Raw genomic sequence first — 21,037 nt, 5'->3', positions numbered from 1 at the left:
TCAGTCAGCCTTGCAGGTTTTGCTGTTATGAGAAATGTACTATAGTATTTCTTTTTTTACATAATCTCAAAATAAAAAAAGTGAACATTTGTTTTGGTACAGTCTTGGGATATATTACAATAAGTATCGTCCAAGACTTGCCAATACACACCCCTAGTATTTTCTAATATCAATTATCCATTTATTTCATTTTGATTATAATGGTTTAGACCGATTCGATTTACAACTTGCCTCAGACGGATCTGGCTGGAAATATAAATCAATTCATCAACCTCTTCTGAACTTGCATAACCCTGCAGGTCAAAACATTCTCTGGTTACTGAATGACAAATTGTTTCATGCTCTGACATTTAAGCTGGGATTTTCTATAAATGTGATATTATTACATCATATAATGTCTATAACTTGAACTTTTCTAAATAAAACTACTTGGTTAAAAAAAATCAAGCACTTGAGTTGTTTTTCTGTATATTTCTTCCCTCATATATTTTGGAACTAACTTTCCCTCTTCGTTCAGGTCCTCTTTTCTCTAAAACAAACACATTGGCACAGAGCAGTAGCCTACTCACGCTAACCCATGAGTAATCACACTCCTGGAAGACATGCCATTGATTTCCCTCCTCTGCTTATTTCCCTGTCTGTCCCTCGCCACCTCCTCATCCCCCTGACACACAGAAACGCAGCTGCACGGTCCGACGCCAGTGATGGTCGCAGAGGCAAAAGCATGTAAATGTTCACGTCGTGTTCTGTAATGTCCTTGCCCGTTTTGGCGGAGGGCTGTTCGCGTTGCACTGCAGCATTCTGCTGGAAAGCAAACGAGCGCAACGCGGAAAAGAGGAGCGCAGAGATGGATGGAGAGGATGACACTTGCCTTCCGAAGGGATGCGCCACCGACGCCGGCTTCATTATAGCGTTTGTTTACAGCGTGGCTGCGTGAGAAAAACCCTCGTCTGACTGACTGAGCTTCCGTGTCTGCTGCTCAACAACAGGGAGAGGACAGAACCCCTCCGCCCCGCCGCTGAAACCATCCCAGACGCAAAATTACGAGCAAATAAAAAGGAAGAAAATGCTAAGATTGCGCAAAAGGGCAGAGATTACGCGCCCAGTCTGATCATCAATAATGAACCCGTTTCTGAATGAGCTGTCTGTGCTATTCAAAGGACTCCATTTGGACACATTTCGCACGCAAATGAGCGCAAATGTACGCATTTCTTACCGGGTCTCATCAGCGGCTGCAGGAACCATAAGCAGAGAGCAGCCCGGTGGTCCCCCTGCTCTCCCTGCAGTGGATCGGCTCCACGGCGCGCTCAGACCCAGAAGGCGCTGTTTACCAAAGTGACCTCTCCTAAGACGCGCAGAAAAACCCAGGAGAGGAAATGGAAAAGTCCAAGTGGAAGCAGCCAATAATAAGATCGAATGGAGGGAGAAGCAGAATTCGTAGTGGAAGAGAGAGGAATTCTCAGAATGTCAAAGGCAGTTACAGCTATATGAGGCGCTGTGAAGTGGCAGTCTGTGATACAATCATTTGTCCAGCAAAAAACAAATTTCACACAGTGATTGTGTACATTCATGCTTCACACAAGAGGAAAAACAAACACACCCTCTGTAAACCTGAGCTCTCAGTTCAGCTCCATCATTTATGAATGGACATTTATATTTTTATTCAACTTTTATTCATCCAAGACAAATAAATAAAATAAATATTTTCAACTGTGGCCTGGCAAAAATAAGACTTTCTTTTAAAAACACACACACAAGGCAATCAGTAAATCATTAAAATAATAAAAGTAGCTTGAAGCAACATTTAATTTACTTATTAAGATTCCTTTTAAAGCTGTTTTTATCTTTAAATATCTCTTCATTCATGCAAACTTCTCAGTTTTGTAAGAACAGAAATCCAAACAAATCTGGTCTCTTTGAATCAAACTTTTCTTCTCATCTTATTTTAATAAGAGTGTAATTGAAAACTGTTCATCTCATGCTGCTGATTGGAGTCTGGTACACAAAGGCAGATTTCACATGTGACTGTACATTACACAAAGCTGTCTCATTTCCCTCTCCTCATTCCAGTCCATCATCACTTACCATCTGACAGCGCAGTGTGTGAACAGTAACTACGTGTTCTGAGTAGTGCTACTATTTTTATTTTGTTGCCATATATGTAGGTGCTCGGACATCACAGCAGACTACTAGGAGTAATTATTATTTTTAAGGAATAATCACTATCGTAAATGGTTTTGTTAGTTCAAATATAGGTCAGTGTTTGGTGATAAAATGCAGTTTCAGTGGATGAGCTCTAGTGAGCAAAAACATAATATCCTTCAATGTTGATACAAAACTTTGATCTGTAGCTTTCTAAGCTTTTGGAATGTTCGTGTTCGGCCCACTTCACTTCATTTCACAGGTGTAGAAGCTCACCTGAAATCCAGTCCGGGCAAACAAGTGTAGTCACTTGAAGTGAAGGTGTCAGTTCACATGCAAATGAACCCTGGTGTGGTTCACTTCAGTGTGGATGCAGATGGTTTATCCAAAGGACTAAATAGTGCACGTAAACCACAGAGAATTAAAGGAATAAGTACTTTGCATTTTAAGTAGAAAAAGAAAACCTCACATGGAAAATCACAACAAATGCAAATCAAGAAATTTTAGGAAAATATGACACCTGTAAAGGTGGTGTTGTGATATGTTCTCATTAAAGACCCACTCATGAAAACCATGTTTTTAACATGTTCTTGTGGCATTTTTTTTCTCATAATGGAGGATATACAATTAAAAAATTCAATATAAAATTGAGTTTCTGAGAATTTCTAGATTCAAATCGTTGAGAATCAGGAGCAGATGAAAAAAATGCAGTTGGAAAAAGCTTGTAGCTGTAATGTCGGACCAACAATCGGCAGGTACACTGTTCCATTCTTGGTCACCCATCTTTAGTTAATCACAGAAATTAATTTTCCAAACTCTTTTAATAAAATACATAAAAAAAACCCTTTGTGGTCTAATACACAGTTTTTTTGCTCATACTCTCTTCTTCTTCTGGATTAAGGTGCAATGCTATAGGGCGATCGCCACCTAGTGGCCAAACTGAAACGCCCTCCAGGAGAATCAGAACAATTTTTACAATGTTAATAATCTGAACTTTTTGTGAGAACTTCTCCTTTTGAGACCGTGTAACACTATTTGCGATTAACATTCATTATTTCAATAACACATTTTACAGTATGTGAACTGTATCAGATTAATATAAATATATTCAAAACACATAGTAGAATATTAATGTAATTATAAACAAATGTGTCTTAATGTGTAAACGGTGTAAACTCAAAATTGAAATAAATTGAGTATATTGAAAGAATTGAAAACAAAAATCGGAATCACATCGATCCAGGCTCTGGTGGATTGAATCGAATCGTTTCTGGAAATTATAAGCGATTCCCTTGTAAGAATCACAGGGTGTGTCAGTCATGGTTTTCCAGAAAATCACACCAAACCAAATTTGAAATAACTAATTTCTGTAATATTCACAGAAAAATATTATACTAAAACATTTTAAAATTAAACCAATCAGTGGTCTATTCTCTCCCGTCACAGTACAGACTGCAGAAGGGTGGAATAAAAAGTCACATTCTATGTGAATCGGCCAGATTAAAAAAAAAAAAACCAAAGAACATGGATCTCTGATAGTGTTTGGGGGGCCAGGCAAAATGTGGAAGAGGGCCAGATTCGGCCCGTGGGCCGTAGTTTGGGGACCCCTGCCTTACACGACCAAAGGTGTATCTATATTTCTAACCTCTTAACTCCCTACAGTGCAGCTTGTTCCTTGAGGTCTATTGATAAGAATCTTAAATGTGTTTCACAAACTCATTACTAAAACTAGGGAGGAAAATCAAGGGGAAATGTTTTTATTTAGAAGAACTTTTAGCTGACTTTTTTTTATCTTTTACTTGTGTTCACTTGTGCTACTTATATGGCTGAGTATGTTTTATTGGGTTTTACCTGCTTTAGGCATCCTGTGCCATTTTCTGTTGTTCCTCCGATTTGATCTTGTTTTAACATTGTGAAGCACTTAGTGAGTCGCTCTCTGAGAAAAGTGCTAATAAAGATTTACCTACTTACTCTATTCTGATGCATCCACTTTCAGACAAATAGATCAATGTTCGTCTTTGTTTTCTTTGTGCGAGCTGACAACTGGATCAATACTATATGGCTGGATAGCTCCAATATTGTTGCTGGACAGGTAATGGTAGGCTGAGGGTCTGTAAGCTAGCAGGGGAGAGTGTAAACAGATGGATGACGGGAAGTAGGGGCGACTTCCTCTGGACAGTTCCGCCCACAACTAAGAAGTGGATTTCTAATGTATTACAGCTGCTCTGCAGAAACTATTTCCTAGAAAACTAAACTTTTTTTTTTTAATTGACTAAAAACAGCATCATCATAACTAAAAGACCACTGGGAAGATTTTAAAATGGATCTGAAGATGATTGGAGTTGGATTTTCAATAATGTAAACCTGAAGATTTTCTGATTGCCATCTTTCTAAATTTTTCTTCTGGTTTGAGATCAATTTAAGTACTTTCCTTAAAAAAGCAGCTTTCAAAAAAAAAATGAATGTAATTTTTTTCAACATTTCAGACTCTTGAATGAAGTCCGTTGCAATTTACTAATATCAAAGTAGCATTACACAAACTTATTAGGTCAGCTAAGAGTGAACCTGGTCTTTTTTTTTATTAATACACCTATAGATTCCAACAATCAATTTTGCGTTATTATTCTTATTTCCCGCTGCTTTAAATCCCTGTTTGGGCAAAGTCTCTGTGTATTAGTAATAGAATAAGAAGAAAACAACACCAATGATGGTCACAGGTGCATTTTAATTTAATGAATTGTAAACTTATCACAAAGTAATATATATCCGCCTCTTTATGACTTTCACCTGAATATTATTAACAAATCACAAGCACCAGTTACAATGTTTTTTTACATTCACTAATGCATCACAACCATGTTTTTCTGGCTGCTCCTGTGGAAACTATTGCCATGAAATCTGGTTTTGGCAACAGAACATTATAAAAATGCCAAATAAATTTTCCAATTATAAATTAAAAATTTTACTTTCCTTGGTGAAAGCAAATTTAGACTCCCTAATCCCTGCCTGTTGGCTCTTGCAGACAATACTGGGCTGCAATGACTGCATTTAAATTCAGACTTTGCTGCTGCACCACATTTAGGAAACAAATCCCCAAAATAAAGGTTCAGGCGATGAGATTGAACATTCAGTCAAACCTCTGTCCGACCTGAGCTCTGTGCTCCGTGACTCTGGTGAGATGGAACTGAAAGTGATTAATGTTCTGTTCAACTCCACTTCCTGCAGTGATAGGATCAGTGTTGCCTGGCAACTGCCTGCGGTCAGTTTTTATACACATAAGAAAAATAAAAGATTAAAGGAGTGGCTACTTGCTCTTGCATGACTGACTGAATAGAAAGCTGGCAGCGTCATTAACTTTCAGTTTCATGATGTGCTTGTAATTGCTGAAGAAATATTTGACATTTTATTTAAATTGACAAAAAGGAAAAATAATAAAAATCCTGTGTTTAATTATCTGAAATTTATTTTTAGTTTTAAAAAAAAGATAATCCCAGCTAGTGCGAGTAAAATATTAAAAAATAAAATTGTAAGAATGCTTTTCTTAAATTATGCATTTAATGAAAACACTAAGAGTTTATGGTTAAAGGTTTATTTCATAGTGAACTGATTGATTTTAGTTACTGAAAATGTGAAAGTATTTTAATTATGTCTTCTCTGCAATCTTACTCTCAGATTAATCCTAACATATCTGCAAAGAAGACCCAAACTAACCTCCCTAAGATGTCAGGAAAACATCTGTTACTACACTTTCAAATGACAGTTCATTCTTCAGCTGTGACTGGGCCAATGAAGCATCTGCTTTTCTCTAAAATAATCTTTTATGAGCCAGATTTTCAACATCCATGTAAAACTTTTCCAATAAACTTGATCTAAAAATGCTTCTCATTACATTATGGTACTTATTGGGTATTTATATGGTACCAACAAGGCACTTGATTGTACCTGTGGGGTACCTAGCTATTGTGTATTTGCATGGTACTCATGTGGGTATTTACATTGATTTTACATTGTTCCTACATGTTACTTACATAGCACCTATTGGGTATTTACAGGGTAGTTATATGCTCATTTAATGTCTATATTGGTTGTTGGTATTTATGTTCTACTTTTGTGGTTTCTTATTACGTGTTTCATTGTACTTAATATGTGTAAGAAGAGAGGGAGTACGCAAAAAGTACCTTTTGAATACTTTGAATTCCTGTGATAAGTTTGTATGTATTTGTTGGTACTTACCATGTGGACGAGCATAGGTACGCAGAAAATACCTTTAAAATACTATGAAGTTATGGGTTAAATTTACGTGTGTTTTATGGTACTTAAGAAGAGAGTAAGTACACAGAAGTACTTTTTTTAAATAACCATGGATTCATGTGGTAAGCTAATGTGCCACGTAAATACCAGTATCTACGTAAGTAGCCAACCATATAAACAGTAGATACCTCGTAGGTACAATCCAAGTACTTCATAGACACCTCGTTGCTACCATGTAGGTACCTTATAAATACCAGTAAGTACTGTACAGTAAAAGGAAGCGTTATCAAAGCTTTTGACTTTCCTCTACAAACTTGAAAGATCTCAGTGTGTACTTTTGTGGCTGACAGTCTGTTGTTCATTTCCATCTGACGACATGGCAAACAATCCATGCTGTCACTAGGTGAACATAAGTTAAAAGCAAACAACAGCACATTCAGTCTGCAGGCACATTATCTGCAGCTGGGAGCACAGCAGGGCTCCCAGTTTTGGGTATCAGGCCCTCCCATTGCTGCATGTTCTCTGCTCCAACACATTTGATTTAAATGACTGTGTCATTATCTGGCCTCAGCAGAGCTGCAGAAAGAGCTGATGAGCTGATTCAGGTCTGCTGGAACGGAGAAACAAGAACAACATGTCTGACATCCAGGAGTGGGAGACATTTGATTTGGCTTTGTTAACAATTTAGCAGGGAAAGACCTGCTTTGTAAATGCAGGTTTTGGCAGACATGGAGGTATCAAAATTAAAGGTTTAGAAATAGTGGGGATAACTTTTGACAAGCTGAGATGTGATCAAAAGAGTTAACAAATTAAGTAAAAAGAGTTAAAAAAATACATTGTTAAGTTTTATGCAGCATTGTTTGTGTAAATGTGCCTTGTAAATCTGGTGTGTGAAGACAAGCAGATGCTGGAGCTTTCACAGAGGGGAAAGCAGAGAAATAACAGCTGTAACAGCTTTGTTTAGATGTCTCGGCTGCTCTTGATTTCCATGGCAACAATTTCGGTTTTGCACTTGATTGGAAATGCCAAGATGATGCAAGGTCACTTAACAGGCAAGTCTCACAAAAGAAGTCTAGTTTAATGCGGCATCCAACATAAAAGTGAGGCTGTCTGCACTCCGTTCTCACATAGCTTAAAGACAGAAAATGCTTCAACTATGTGGCTTTAGTGAGACGACATTTCTCTAAATCCTGAAGTAAGGGGTGGATTTGTTCACCTACATCAGGGATCTGCAATCTTCAACAGCAAAAGAGCCAGAATGTGTTACTACTTTGCATACCATTTATTATTACTTTAATAATACATATGAATTATATTTCTTTTTTGGCATCAATAAAAATAGAAAGATAAAAAGAATCTAACATTTACTCTAAATTGGAAATTGCTTTTTTTTTTTTTTTTTTTTTACTTTTGACATAGTCTCATACGACTTAAAAAATATTAATATTTTATTTCTCTTCAGCCAGAGAGGCACTAAGGGGGGACATGTGGTTCTGGAGTTTCAGGTGACAGAACCCTGTCCTACATAGAAGTCCTGAAAGCACTGTTATAATCAGGCAGATGAAAACGATGTGCTAATGTCCGTACCTTTTGTCTTGTTAGAGATCAGATATTAAATATTTTAAGCTTAATTTAGAAAATTAAAATTGTGAATATGAGTGCTAGACAAGAAAAGGTAGTAGCTCTGTTATGTATAAAAGTTTTAGTTTGTTCTCTAATAATTAGAGAAAATGTAATCAACATTTTTAGGAAAAAAAAGAATTATTCAAACCATTTTTACTATTTTGCTATAATATATATATATATATTATTACTATTATTATTAAACTTTGACTTTCAGCTAATTGGGTTTAAAAACTCTTCTTTAGCAAAACTCTACTCTTTTCCCTCTTTTCAAAAGTCAAATGGTTTATAAATATATGAATACCTGATATTGTACAATGCAGTCAAAGTTTTCCAGATTCCTTGAATGTATTGCAAGATAATCAAGCGTAAATTAAATATGCATACAAACAAATAAAAGAAGTAAACAAGAATTAATGGCAAATCCAAGTTCAGCCTTTTCTACATAAAAATTATCCAAATGGAATATTATCAGAACATGATACCACACTGTATGGTCACATGTTTCTGTAAAATGTAAACTATTTCCACACATTGGACTGTAATGATGGCTTGATCTTGTTTTGATGCCGTTACTCGTGTTGTCTGCTGTGATGGTCATTCTTACGGTATAGTAAAATAAACCCACTGTGTCTCAATCCAAATGGTACTTTCCAATTGTGATATTATCGATTTATTTCATTTTGAAACTATTTTATAATGGTAAAGGTCAATCCGATTAACTACTTGCCTCAGACAGATCTATATGATTGGATCGCAGGAATATAAAGCGATAGATAAATCAATTACTACACCCCTTAAATTCTCACTAATTGCTATCACAGGTAGAAAGTACCCATTTCTCTATGCATTTCATTGCCACTGTTTTTCAACTCTGTTTGTGTGCTTCCTTGTATCCGCTTTTGGAGCCTGTCAGAGAGGTGTAGCAAGAAAAGCAACAGCAGTCAACACTCTTCCTATTTACTTGGCAGAGAAAATGACAACTAGTGCTTCCTGTTGTCTTTGTTAAGGGCCCATCAAGTCAGAGTATAAGCCAGCCGAGGCCCTGCTCTATGAGCACTTTGCCTTCCTCCTCACAATACTTTTCACTCTGCAGCACCACTATAGTCCATCACGCCAAGGGGGAAAGATCTTTTCTGCAGGTCTCCAGTCAAATGGCAATGATTGAGCCCTGAAGGAGGGCAGAATGTTGCATCTGCACGTTGAAAAGCTGCAATGAGGCTAAGAAGGCATAGTCCTAAATTTCAATGTATTCCTCTTTAAGAGGCAGTAGAGCAGGAGTTATTAATCAAATGGCACTTAGTGGTACACGTGAATTGTAAGTATAACGCTCCAGTAGCGATGTGTAACATAAAACTTCTAGCAGCAATGAAACCAGACCTTTTTGCAAAAGCCCAGAAGACTAAATGTGGAAACATTACGTGATAATAGGCTCAGCTTCAGGAGCACACTGAGTTCCTGTACTCCTAAGGACTTCACAAAGAGCAGATTAAAGAAGCACACTTCTACACAAAATGTAAATGTCTTCCAAGCCATAAATTAGGAGAACGTGTAGCAGGCAGGGTTTAAAGGTTAGCTAGTACACAGGGGGGAAGAGCGGGGAGAAGTGGAGCTGAAAGCTGAGCTGAAAATTGGATGCTTGAGGAGAAGAGAAGTAAGGCAGACAGAGCAATAAAGAGTGCAAAATGAATGTCCTGCGGTCTAAGGGTCAAGTGTCTCGCTGCACGGTTAGACAGGATCTTGTTTACGATGTGCCTTTATTTATTTAGCTCTGGATAGTTAAGAAAAGACAACATGTCAAGATTTTTTATTAGTGTATTCTCTAATTATATCAGCATGGGCGTTACGATAATGTGTGTTTTCTTGATTTCCATCGCTATGCTGAAGGGAAAGATGTTTGCCTCTTCCCATTTCATTAAAAAACAAGAAGCTAAATTTCTCAGAAATAGGAAGGCATTTTTATTTAAAGTTCAAGCTTTCTTAAAAGAAGTTGACTAGATTTTGAATTCCTCCTTTCGTACAAACATGAGCTACAAAGTTCCCCTTTTATGAAAGTATCCAGATGCCACCTTTGTCACCATGGAAACCAGAGATTACATTTATGGGTAAATTATTTGATTAAGCTTTCAAGGTTGCAGCCCAAAGTTTTTGTCTCAGAGTGAAAGTAATTCTACTGTCAGCCTCATGCTGACAAAAAATTTTCTGAAAGAATAAAGAATAAAATCCTGACGTGTTAAGGTTATTGACTGAATACTTTGACAACTAAAGAAAATATCATATCCTAATAATATCAGTTCTCATTTCTAAACCTATAATTTGCTGGCAATTATAAGGATTTCACGCTTCTTTGGTTCTTCTTCTTGTTACCCTTTGAACGTAGACTTTTCTAGAGCCAGTCAAAACAAAACCTGGCTGCCCTGATTGCATAAACCCCAATGCCTCATGCACAAAAACTCTGCAATGACTCCAAAACTTGTAAGAGGATTGTATGAATAGGTTTTATACTTTTTTTTTCCCTTTTAATCAATCTTCACATTTAGCTCCCCGCATGATGTTTGTGAAGTCCCATGATGCACTAGTGGGACATCAGCTGAAAAATTGAGTAGAGTTGCTGTGTTGACAAGAAGTCCCAACCCATTGTTAAGCTGCAGCTGGCCTTTTCAGTTATATAATAGTGGCTGCCAAATCCCATGGCAGACTATGACGAGGGAGTGAATGAGTCAGTAACTTTAGTGCTGCAGGATTGATCTATTATTCAGTTGTGGGTTCATCTCAAGTGTTCAGCCTCGAGCAAGTCTCTTTTAGAAGCTAATATCGGACTGTAAATCGGCGTCTAAGGTGAAAGAGCTCACCTTGACATTACAGCACATCTCCAGCTGAATAAAATAAACTTTCAAAAGACACAAATAATTTCTATTGAGAAGAAAACTTCTGTGTCAGATTCACAAAAATCTATAGCCGCATTTGATTTTTTTCATTTTGAACTTTTTTTCTACTGTAATAGATTTTTAATGGTGTCACTGTTTAACATAAAATAATGGAGCCTGTTATTAATATATATATATATATATATGTGTGTGTGTGTGTGTGGGGGGGGTGTATATGTGTAATTACTGAGGCAAAAAGACATTGAATATTTTTTGAACAATTAAATGTATGGCCGCCATCTTTAACAATGTCTGCCATTTTTGATTTTTCTCGTGGCTAATGTGCTTTTCTGAAAGAGGGGGTCCTAAGTTACAATATCTATGCCAAATTTGGTGTTTGTTCCACAAAATGAACGATTAGTCTAAAAAAATTCAATTTAACCAGCTCTTCTTCAAAGACAAATGATGTAAATGACTCTAAAACCAAAAGGCCAAATCCAAATTCTTCCCTTTAGCCCTCCGACGGGAGTATATAGTATGAGTAGTATCTCAGAGTTCGAACGTCACTTCCACTGGTCAGCAACCCTAGCATGGAGTTTCCAGCACTTGAATATACATAACAGCATCAGTCTTATAACTTTAAAAACGTTATGCTTAAAGCAAAAGTCATTACTTACATTTAAATGTAAACTTTTGTGCATCATAGCGCACCCACGTGAAGAAAAGCTTTTCACCTCCACGGTACGTGTTGTGGAAGCTCCTCGCGACAGATGGCTCTGCATCCCTCCACTGGGAAGGTAAGCCCTTAAAAAATTATGTCAGACAACCCTTCCACTAAAAACGCCCCTACAAATAGAGGGGTACGGGGAAGAATTTGGTTTGGGCTAAAGTTTCTCTATGGATTTAATCAAATCCGCGGAGATCTTGCAATAAAATTACATATTTAAAAACGTCTTTAATAGAAAAAGATTTAGGATGCTAAACCAAGAAGGCACCACAATAACAATATTGCTAAATATTTACATTACCAGTAAGAATGTTTTTGTGGATTCCTGTATAAGTAGTTCCTGAAAAACAGAAAGAAAGGAGAAATTAGCACTAATAAACGCTTCAACTGATCATGCTAAATTGTACTCAGTACTTTTTTACATTTTGAGTTAAGTTTAGCACAAATAAATGGAGATGTGAGTTTTGTTGTTTATCTATGCAAAACTCTTGAATCTGTTTTTATAAATGGCATGTGCTTGAAGTAATACTGAATGCTCTTATAGATGACAAGAAAGGTCTGATGTTCACATTACCTCCCTCTTGTGAAGTGCTGCAGCCACAGAGGATGGTTGACACCAGGGATGTATTATTTAGTAAACAACATTCATGAAAAGAAGGAAGGCTGTATTGTAAATTAAACAGATTTGTTTTGAGCCTGTGCGAGCCTGAAATAGTCTCCTATTTTGAGGATGGCTTTGGAAAGTTTTATGAATTTTTATTGCCTCCATGGATCATCAGTGTCTGCTTTCTGTAGACGTTGGAAAATGAAAAGGCACATCTTGAGTGCTTTTGCTTTTTTTTCATCAGTGTTTGCTCTTGCAGACTGATTGACATAATATCACATACAGGCTATATACATATATATAAATATATATATATCCTATTACTGTTATTGTTTTGTAATCTGCTTCTGCGCTGGAATCTCATTTGAAAGGCTTTGCGATAATCTCCTTATTTTATACTTTGAATATTAGAGCCAGAAATCATGTCCTCGAAGGATTTACCTGACAAATTAAAAATGACACAAGTGCACCTTTTTTCAAAAGCAGTGCCTGTAATTATATTAATATATTTTAAATTATATTTAATAATGACTTTACTAATCCTACTGACTCCTTTTGGTAGAAACAATATTGTCTGTGGCCACAAGGGAAATGAGTCAAGAAAGCCGGAAGGAAGCAAACGCACTCATGATTGTTATTGTTCTTTAAATGTTATGTATCAAATACACACTAAAAACTTTTAGGGATGTAACGAGATCAACATAGAGAGCCGAAATTCAATGTTTTGATATTTTATCAAGTACAAGCACATGTGCCTGAAATGTAAATAAGCATAGTAAGAGGAACATGACTGATCTTATTTGTGTGTCTTATACAGTAGTAAACATTTATAATGTGTAGTTTTTTATGATTAGAAGTTATTCACTTCTGAAGGTAGAAATTCATGATTGTGTTTCAGCTGCTGTTGAACCACTGTGCCCAAGAGCCCGGTCCGACTGTAAGCTGCTGCTTGGCTGTTTTCACTTTGTCACCCGTCTAAATACTGACAGCTGGCTTGCATTATTAACCACACAGCATCTGTTTGGGCTTCACAACATCATCTCCCTCCTCCCCGCCATCCTGCCTGCAGGACGAGGCTCTAATGAGGATGGAGGATGAGAGGAAAACTGCAGAGGAGAGACAACACAGAAAGGAGCTAACAGGAATGACGAGCATAAACCGCATTGTTATTTACTGAAGTCTGAGCAGGAGAAAAAAGAATTACATTTTTGACACATTGTCTGTAATGTAAAAAAAAATCAAACAATGTTTACAAACTTTTCCTAATATTTGTTTTAGCTTTAAGATGTTTGTAAAATGTTAAAAATGCTTGCATTTACTGTAGAACTTCAGAATGAGGAAGTACATTTTAGCCCTGTCCACAATGATTTTCAAATAGAGGAAAATGGAAACATTTTCTATTTTGTTAAATGTTGTAGTTTTCCAAATATATAATTATACAACATTCATAGAATAGTCTTTCAAAAGCATTCAGTTGGAATTGAAACCAACCAAAGAGAGTAAACAGATTGTGATAAACAACATTCTAATTCAAATGATAAACCAAATCAAATTTTTTGTGAATGGGAATTTTAAGGTATTTCCAAACAGCTGAATACCTACTCCAATGAAAATTGTGCTTTTAACATGTTCTTGTGGCATTTTTTTTTCATGATAGAAGACAAATATAAAGGCTTAAAACTGCATGTCTTTATTAAAATCAATGTGAATCAGGAGCAGAGGAAAAATGCCATTGAGAAAAGCCTGTTGCAGTGAAGCATTGTTAGCAGGCCACTATTGGCATCTGGCTCACAACTGAACTGCTGGATACTTCTGATATTGCTCACCATTTGTATTGCACTGTTAAAATTAGTTTGGGGTTGTGAGGGGGTATTAGCAAGTGACAGTGTGTAAGCCATGGGTGCCCAAAGTGGGGCCCGCAGGCCACCAAGGGTTATCTTCTGGCCCGCCAAGTCATGGCTGCGGAAGCCGCGGAGTGTTTAGTTAAATACCCTTACCCACCCATTTCCCATTGATTCTCTAGGTATTCCATAACTCTACAGCTGTAATATACTTTCGGTCTCTGGGTGGCACAGTTAGCACTTCCTTGCCTGCAGCAATGGCTGGAAAAACCCCCAAGTGACTCAGCCCTGGTCTTTTTTTTGTGTTAGAAATTCCCAAGAGCCTTCATGGTCACTTCCAATGCTTTTAGCAGCCTTTTACCGCTATCCAAGATGGAGCAACAACAGTAGTGGCAAACAGATAAAGTCAAAAGACCAGCTCTACTTCTCTCATTAGGATCCAAGTTTGCCATTTTCTCATTAATGTTATTTATTTTTCCCTTTTTAGTTTATGACAAGCAGAAAATATTGTATTTGGCCCGGGGACCGGGATCCCATTTAGATTTCGGCCCTCTGAGGGACAAAGTTTTGCACTCCTGGTGTAAACAAAGGGATCATGGGAAATGAGGGCAGGTTTACTCCTCGCCAACAGTTCCGTCCACAACTTAGAAGGGAATTTCTCACTCTGCATATGCTACATTCCAGAAAACGACACGGGTTTTGAAATTTTTGCCTAAACATGTCATATTCATAATCAAAATATCACTGGAAACACTTTTACAGAAGATCAAAGGATGATTGGAGTGAGACTTTTAAGAAAGTAAGAGGAAATGTCTCAATTTAATTGTCATTTTTTAGTCTGTTTTGATTTACTGTAACATTTTAGCTAAAATAGTAAGAACACAAGAATTCTATTCTGTGAATTTAAAATCTTAATTTGTAATGTCTGTCTATGTTACTCATCTAGGTAGATTCCATTCAAGTAACTGGTAAAAAAAGCTACCAAGTCCAGCTTACTGCCTTTTTAACCACTGCTTCAATGTTTTGGTTAGAGGTGTTGCCTCAGAGTGAGACTGTTCTGCTTTGGATCCTGGCTGGGTCCTATTTGTGTGGAGTTTTCATGTCCTTCTCCATCTTAGAGTTTCTCCTGGCACCTCCTTCAGTCCAGAAACAGGTTGATTGGTGACTCCTAATTGCCCCTGAGGAGTAAATGTGAGGCTCTTCAAAGGACTGGCAAACGTCCAAGGTGAACCCAACCTTGACGGGCACACGAGAAAGCAAAAAATATGGATAGATTGATGATATCTATTTATATATGGAAAGAACACCTGCAGTGTATGGTTCAACCGTTTGAACCACAGAGTTTTTTATAACTACTGGGTCCACATTTTTATCCCACCAGGTTCTCTTGTGCAGCTGTGTCATCTTCTAACAGATGATGTTTGTGTCTGTGAAGCTTAAAGCTTCTGCAGGCCTTTTATGACTCAATCCAGGACATCTCTCCTCACTGCACCACCTGCCAGATGCTACAAATAGCTAAATGTTTCTCTTCACGGACACTGTCACCTTTGGATGGTTTGTAAGTCTTCGGCTTTTTCAAGTGGAGGAGGTCTAATTTCACTATTGAGAAGAACTTGTTGTTTTTGTAGCTTTTTACAAGTCAACCACAAAATCATAAATTAGCAAATGAGTGACTCAAATGACATCAGACCACTTTTAGTCATTCAATGAATTTGGATAAAAATCGTGATATTTTTTGTTCAAGAAGCCCTGAACATGCTCACTGTAATCCTTTTTTTAAAAGGAGAACAACAGCAAACAAACATACAAAATGATCACTATGATGCCTGTAAAGAATAGCAACATCTTCTAGTTTGTATTTCTTTTTAGTCTTGTCCCTTCCTGATGAATTTCACTGTTCTTTCTAACAGGAAGCAGCACATGACATTAGTACTTATCAATGACTCAGAGTATACAGAATGTCAGTGACAACCTGGGACCAACAGAGAGTGCTATTTGTGTCTGAGGACAGAGTGCATCACTCTGAGAAATGATGTGGCACACTTACCGTCATTGGATGGTATAGTTGCGAGCATTTTACCTTGGAAAAACGAAACACTGGACTTCCAACACAAACTAATAAGATTTTGTTAAATGTCTCAAAACTTTTTAGAAATGAAAACCAGGATATAAATCTGCTGTGCAAATAAAAAAATAAAGATAATGTGTAAAAACAGAAAAGAAGAGACACTTGGCAGTGCCAAAATACATCTAAATAAAGTCTCATTTTGATCAGTTTGGTAACCCCAGCCCCCCGGTTGGTAAAGTATAATCAGCCAGATGTGGCTTTAAGTACACCCCCTGCTCTGTGAGAGAACAACAGAGCTGACTTACACTGCAGATGTTCTTCATCAGCTTTCTGATAAATATATTGTACATATATTGTAGCCTGTTCAGTCACATTTCTGAAATCTATAAAAAAATGTTCATCTTTAACAATAGAGGGCCACTGTTTGTGTGTCGCTTATTAAACCATGAAATCCTCCTTTTAAACTTTTTCTTGCGTGATTGAAATTATGCAAAGGGATTTCTGCAAAACGAGTTATCCCTGAGGGAGTGACGTAAGTCCAATCATGATCTCCTCCTTTTAAAACTGTGTTTGCCTACATGATGCTGGACAGCACTGTTGGCTATGTCAAATCTCTTAACTTCAGTGCAAAGAAACATAGACAAGTAAAAAGGCTAAAGGCTATTTACAGTGCCTATAAGAGATTGTAGGAATTTAATTGGATTGTTGATGTATGAGTCTGCTTTAAACTCTTGATTTAAAACACAATTTCACTACAAAGATGAGAGTTTTTAGATCATTTAGACTCATGAAAGACAACAAAACCTGCTTTTTTCTTTTGTACTGCTGATTCATATAAGATCCCAAAAAAGTCCCACCATTTCTTCTGTTGCAAAATTTTTTTTAATGTGATAGCTCCCCCTGCTGATACGTTCTGAAACTGCATTGTAAATGTCTGCAAGATCATCAGCATTATAGCAAGAACCAAACCATCTGTGTTCTGTAAAATTGTCCAAAGGGGGAAAAAAAGAGAAAAAAAAAACAAATGGTTGTAAAAGGAAGTGAACGCCACCCTGAATGCCTTGTGATTCATGCAGGAAGACAGTGTGTCCTGAGGTTGACGCCGGGGGTGAAAGGGGGCAGACAGGGATGCTTAAGTCGGGGTTGTCATGGAAACCATTGTATTTCCCTCCCTTGTGATTGGTGCTGCTGGCATGAGCAAGTATCTGCTATTTCTGTCATGATTCAACACCTAAGACATGAGCGCGGTCACAGGACATGCACACACATTAACCAGCACAAAGACTCTTCTGTATTCCCTTTCCGTCTTCGCCGAATGCCTGAGTAGTATTTCTATCATCGCATTGAGGACTATTAAACCTTCATCGGATGCATTTTTTGTTAGACTCTTATTTGTTGCCTCCTTCCTTCAAAAGAAATACAAAACATGTTTTCTTTTTATTTGTAAACACTAGTTGATGCATATGTACCAGTAATAACAGCGTTACCGAAATCCATGATAACTTAGAACTCACTTTAGGCAACATTTGGAGGATGAATATAATCAATGGTAATAAATCAATAACTACATTTGGGTTTGAATTCTAAATTGATTTATTTGTTAAAAAAAGAAAAAAAGAAGAAGTAGAAGCAATGCTCCACAAACAATCAGAGTTTAAGGAGCTTCAGTCCGGGGGCAGGCGATCCCTTCAGTTATACACTGAGTAGTTTCCAAAGGGAATGAGATCCATGGTAATTCAGATGTCACAGATATACAGTGACATTAAAAGATAACATAAAAATCTATGATGGCATCTCTCACATGGTGAGGTAAAATATTTTCTTCCAAAAACATTATGTCACATTTAACTATTCCACAAATAAACAAATAAATAAATAACAATGGTAAACTATGTAATAAACTTGTCAAGATAGTAATAATAGTGACACCCTGCAGTATGATGTGAAGAAAAACACTTTTTTTCCTGATTTTTGTTTGACTAATTTTGTCTTTAAAGTTTCATGTCAACACAAGTTCCTTATTGTAATAAAATTATATTCTTAAAAAAAGTACCACCTTTCACCTTTTCTGATTTTCAAATTGTTTTTTCAGGTCCAAATCTTCATAGCCTTATAGGATATTTGTGCTCTATCCTAAATTTTTCCCAAAACAAACCCCTAAAATAGGTGTTACAATAATTAAGATAATAAAATATTTTAACTTAGTGTGACTTTTTTAATGATTAAATAGACAAACAATAAAAAGTGTGCAAGCAAACATTTCAGCTGAACAGTACAAGAATTCACTCTGATTTGCATCAAAACGAACCTGAAACCTCTGAAAAACGTCAATGTATTAAATGCAGACATTTGCGAACTGGGTTTGTGTAGACGTAAAGACCACACTGCAAGAACTAAAAATGAATGAGGGAAAAAAAACCCTTGTTTCCAGAAAATAAAATATTTTTTCGTTTCACGATAGAAATAATCTCATCAAGAAAGTGTTTCAAAAACAAAATAATCTGAAAAAAATCATGTTAAGTGACAAGAATTTTTTTATTAAGTGCATTTTTCTTAGCCTAATGGCAGATTTTTTTTTCTTATTTAAAGAAAATCTGCTATTGAGGTACTTTTTTTTTTACTTATTTCTAAGGCGCCTGTTTTGCAGTGCAGCTTTTGATATTAAAATTGTTGCTCTTCTGCAAATGAGCTTTTAATGAAGATACTTGGCTGAAATAAGATGATACTTGGACTCATGTGTTTATGTCACATCTAATGTGTCTTGGAGTTTGATTACTGGAAAGTAGGGGTGTGTTTGGCAAGAGTTTGGCCATACGGTACATATCCCGATACATGTTTCACAATATGAAAAGTATTACGATATATTCCAAGACAGTACTAGACTAATTTTTCACTTTTTTTTAAGAATATGACTTAGAAAAAAAATCTACCTGAATATGAATATGTCTTTCATTGTAATAAAATTGTAAAATTGTTTTTATTTAATGATCCCAACTTTAAGCACTGGAACTGTATACTGATACTGGCAGCAACGTGGCACAGAGTTTGGGTTTAGTACCCATCCCAAGTAAAAACTAAGAAGTACATGTCTCATAACAACAAAAACCGTGAGGCTGACTGAACATTTAACACAAGCTGGTTTTTGCGAGATCTTGTTGTTTTGGTTGCAGTGTAGAGCTGCTCAAAGAGGCTCAGTGTGCTGTGCTCCTAACTAGCCGTCGGGGTTTAGATGGAAAACAAAGGTAAGACGCCGAAGGACGCTCATAAATAATTAATTAAATATTGTCTTGTCAGCTTTTTAAATTGATACAAATATTGTAAATTGAAATATTACAATATATTGCCGAATAACCTACACCCCCCACTGGAAAGCAGTTTAAGTCCCACTCTCACCATCTTTTGATCTACTTTAAAAACGAATTTTTATTATGATGTTTTAAAGCCAAAATCAAATCCTTCTGTTGTTTTTTTAGAGCATACTTTCTGAAGAGTGGCAGGAGTTGTGGGTGGGACTGACCCCGACCCCGATTCCCATCGTCCCCTGGTTTCCACTCTCTCCGTCTAGCTTACAAACCCTCAAAACCCCAATCTAACATTACTGTTGTAACAAAAATGGCGAGCAGTATCAGAGCTATCCAGCCATACAGTTTTGAGCCAGATTCCAGCTCGGACAATGAAAGTAAAGAGGTGTAATCTGGGCGATAGAGCGCCGTCCAGCGGCTGCTGCCCACAACTGAGAGAATTTCCCCATTGTGGGAGTAATAAAGGATTTAGATTGATCTATTTTTCTGCAAGTCGATGCATCAGAATAGAGCAGAGTGGGGATTGTAGCACCTATGACACAACTACATGCTTTTTCAAACTGCATTTTTTTTCATCTACTCCTGATTTATAACAACTTGAATAAAGAAATACTCAAATGCAAATTTGAGCATAACTTTCTTTATGAGAAAAATGCCTCACGAACATGTACAATTTTTTATTGGAGTGGGTCTTTAAAAACAGTCAGGCTTCCTTACTGAGGGAGAGCACTAAGACCCAGTGGAGAGCAAAGGAGGCTGGGTCCTGCTTGCCCACCCGCTGCCTGCTCCCCAAGGCTCTGCAGTTGCTCTGGGTGAGGTGCAGGAGCCTGTGTGAAAGTGTCTTAGGTAAAGGAGCGTGTCATTCATTGGTGCATCCCAGGCTAAAAGACAAGGCCCCTCTTCTCTCTTAATTTTTTGTCCCACCTCCCTCTCTCTCCCATGCATGGATTGAAGACTTGGCAAGGAGAAGGGGGACAGAGGTGTGTGCTGTGTTTGAAGGGGCAGAGGACGGGCGGGTGGTCTGCGTGATGACAAGATTAAAGGGGCCAGGTGAGGAGGAGACTCTCCTCTTCCACCCTCCCTCTCTGTGACGTGGTGTGTATGAGTGTTTGCTGTGCATGTGGGTGAGAAAGCGATACAGGTCGGCTGTGCCTCAGCAGACTGTCAAGCTGCACTGGAAGGAGGAAGGAGCCCTCTTCAGCCTGAGGTATGTTGCTAACTTATCCTTTTTCCAACCACACCTTCCTCTCCAACAGAACATTTCATTGTAAAATCTAAAAATTAATGTCAATATTTATTTTTAAATCATACTTTTTTGTTTTTGATAAGTAAGCCATTGAAATAGGCTTTGATTCTTTTTCTTTTGCAAAATCTTGACTGTGATTGCAGTGTTGCGGCAGAGAAGATAATACGCTTATTAATGAAAAGCATACTTGAACAACAGGCTAGTTTTCTCCCTGCAGTAAACAGACGGTCATGTGGATATGATAGAGTCATATGGTTGCAAGTCAGCAGTCGGAGGGAGCCCATACAAACTTTTTATTTTGGGCTGGAAGATTTTTGCTTTCAGCTTTGGACATAGTATAAACGTTGATGCTGATTTCATGTTTGT

The 21,037-nt window shown here is 37.2% G+C and overlaps 2 protein-coding genes across 4 annotated transcripts in view; one reads left to right on the top strand and one right to left on the bottom strand.

Annotated features, from left to right (window-relative positions):
* amigo1 (adhesion molecule with Ig-like domain 1) overlaps positions 1-21,037 on the bottom strand; it is a 35,810-nt gene that overhangs the window by 5,731 nt on the left and 9,042 nt on the right. The window contains exon 1 of one of the 3 annotated variants that reach the window (XM_024292556.2): positions 1,217-1,672. The exons of the other annotated variants lie outside the window; for them this stretch is intronic. The gene's annotated coding sequence lies outside the window, so the exon portion shown is untranslated. Of the gene's footprint in view, positions 1-1,216; positions 1,673-21,037 lie in introns of those variants that run through there. 3 annotated transcript variants of the gene reach the window in all.
* gpr61 (G protein-coupled receptor 61) overlaps positions 19,925-21,037 on the top strand; it is a 7,898-nt gene continuing 6,785 nt past the window's right edge. Inside the window, exon 1 of the mRNA XM_024292564.2 lies at positions 19,925-20,632. The gene's annotated coding sequence lies outside the window, so the exon portion shown is untranslated. The remainder of the gene's footprint in view (positions 20,633-21,037) is intronic.

The sequence above is a fragment of the Oryzias melastigma genome, linkage group LG7 (assembly GCF_002922805.2).
Source record: "Oryzias melastigma strain HK-1 linkage group LG7, ASM292280v2, whole genome shotgun sequence".
Classification (NCBI taxonomy): Eukaryota; Metazoa; Chordata; class Actinopteri; order Beloniformes; family Adrianichthyidae; genus Oryzias; species Oryzias melastigma.
This window is presented reverse-complemented; position numbering and strand designations above follow the sequence as displayed.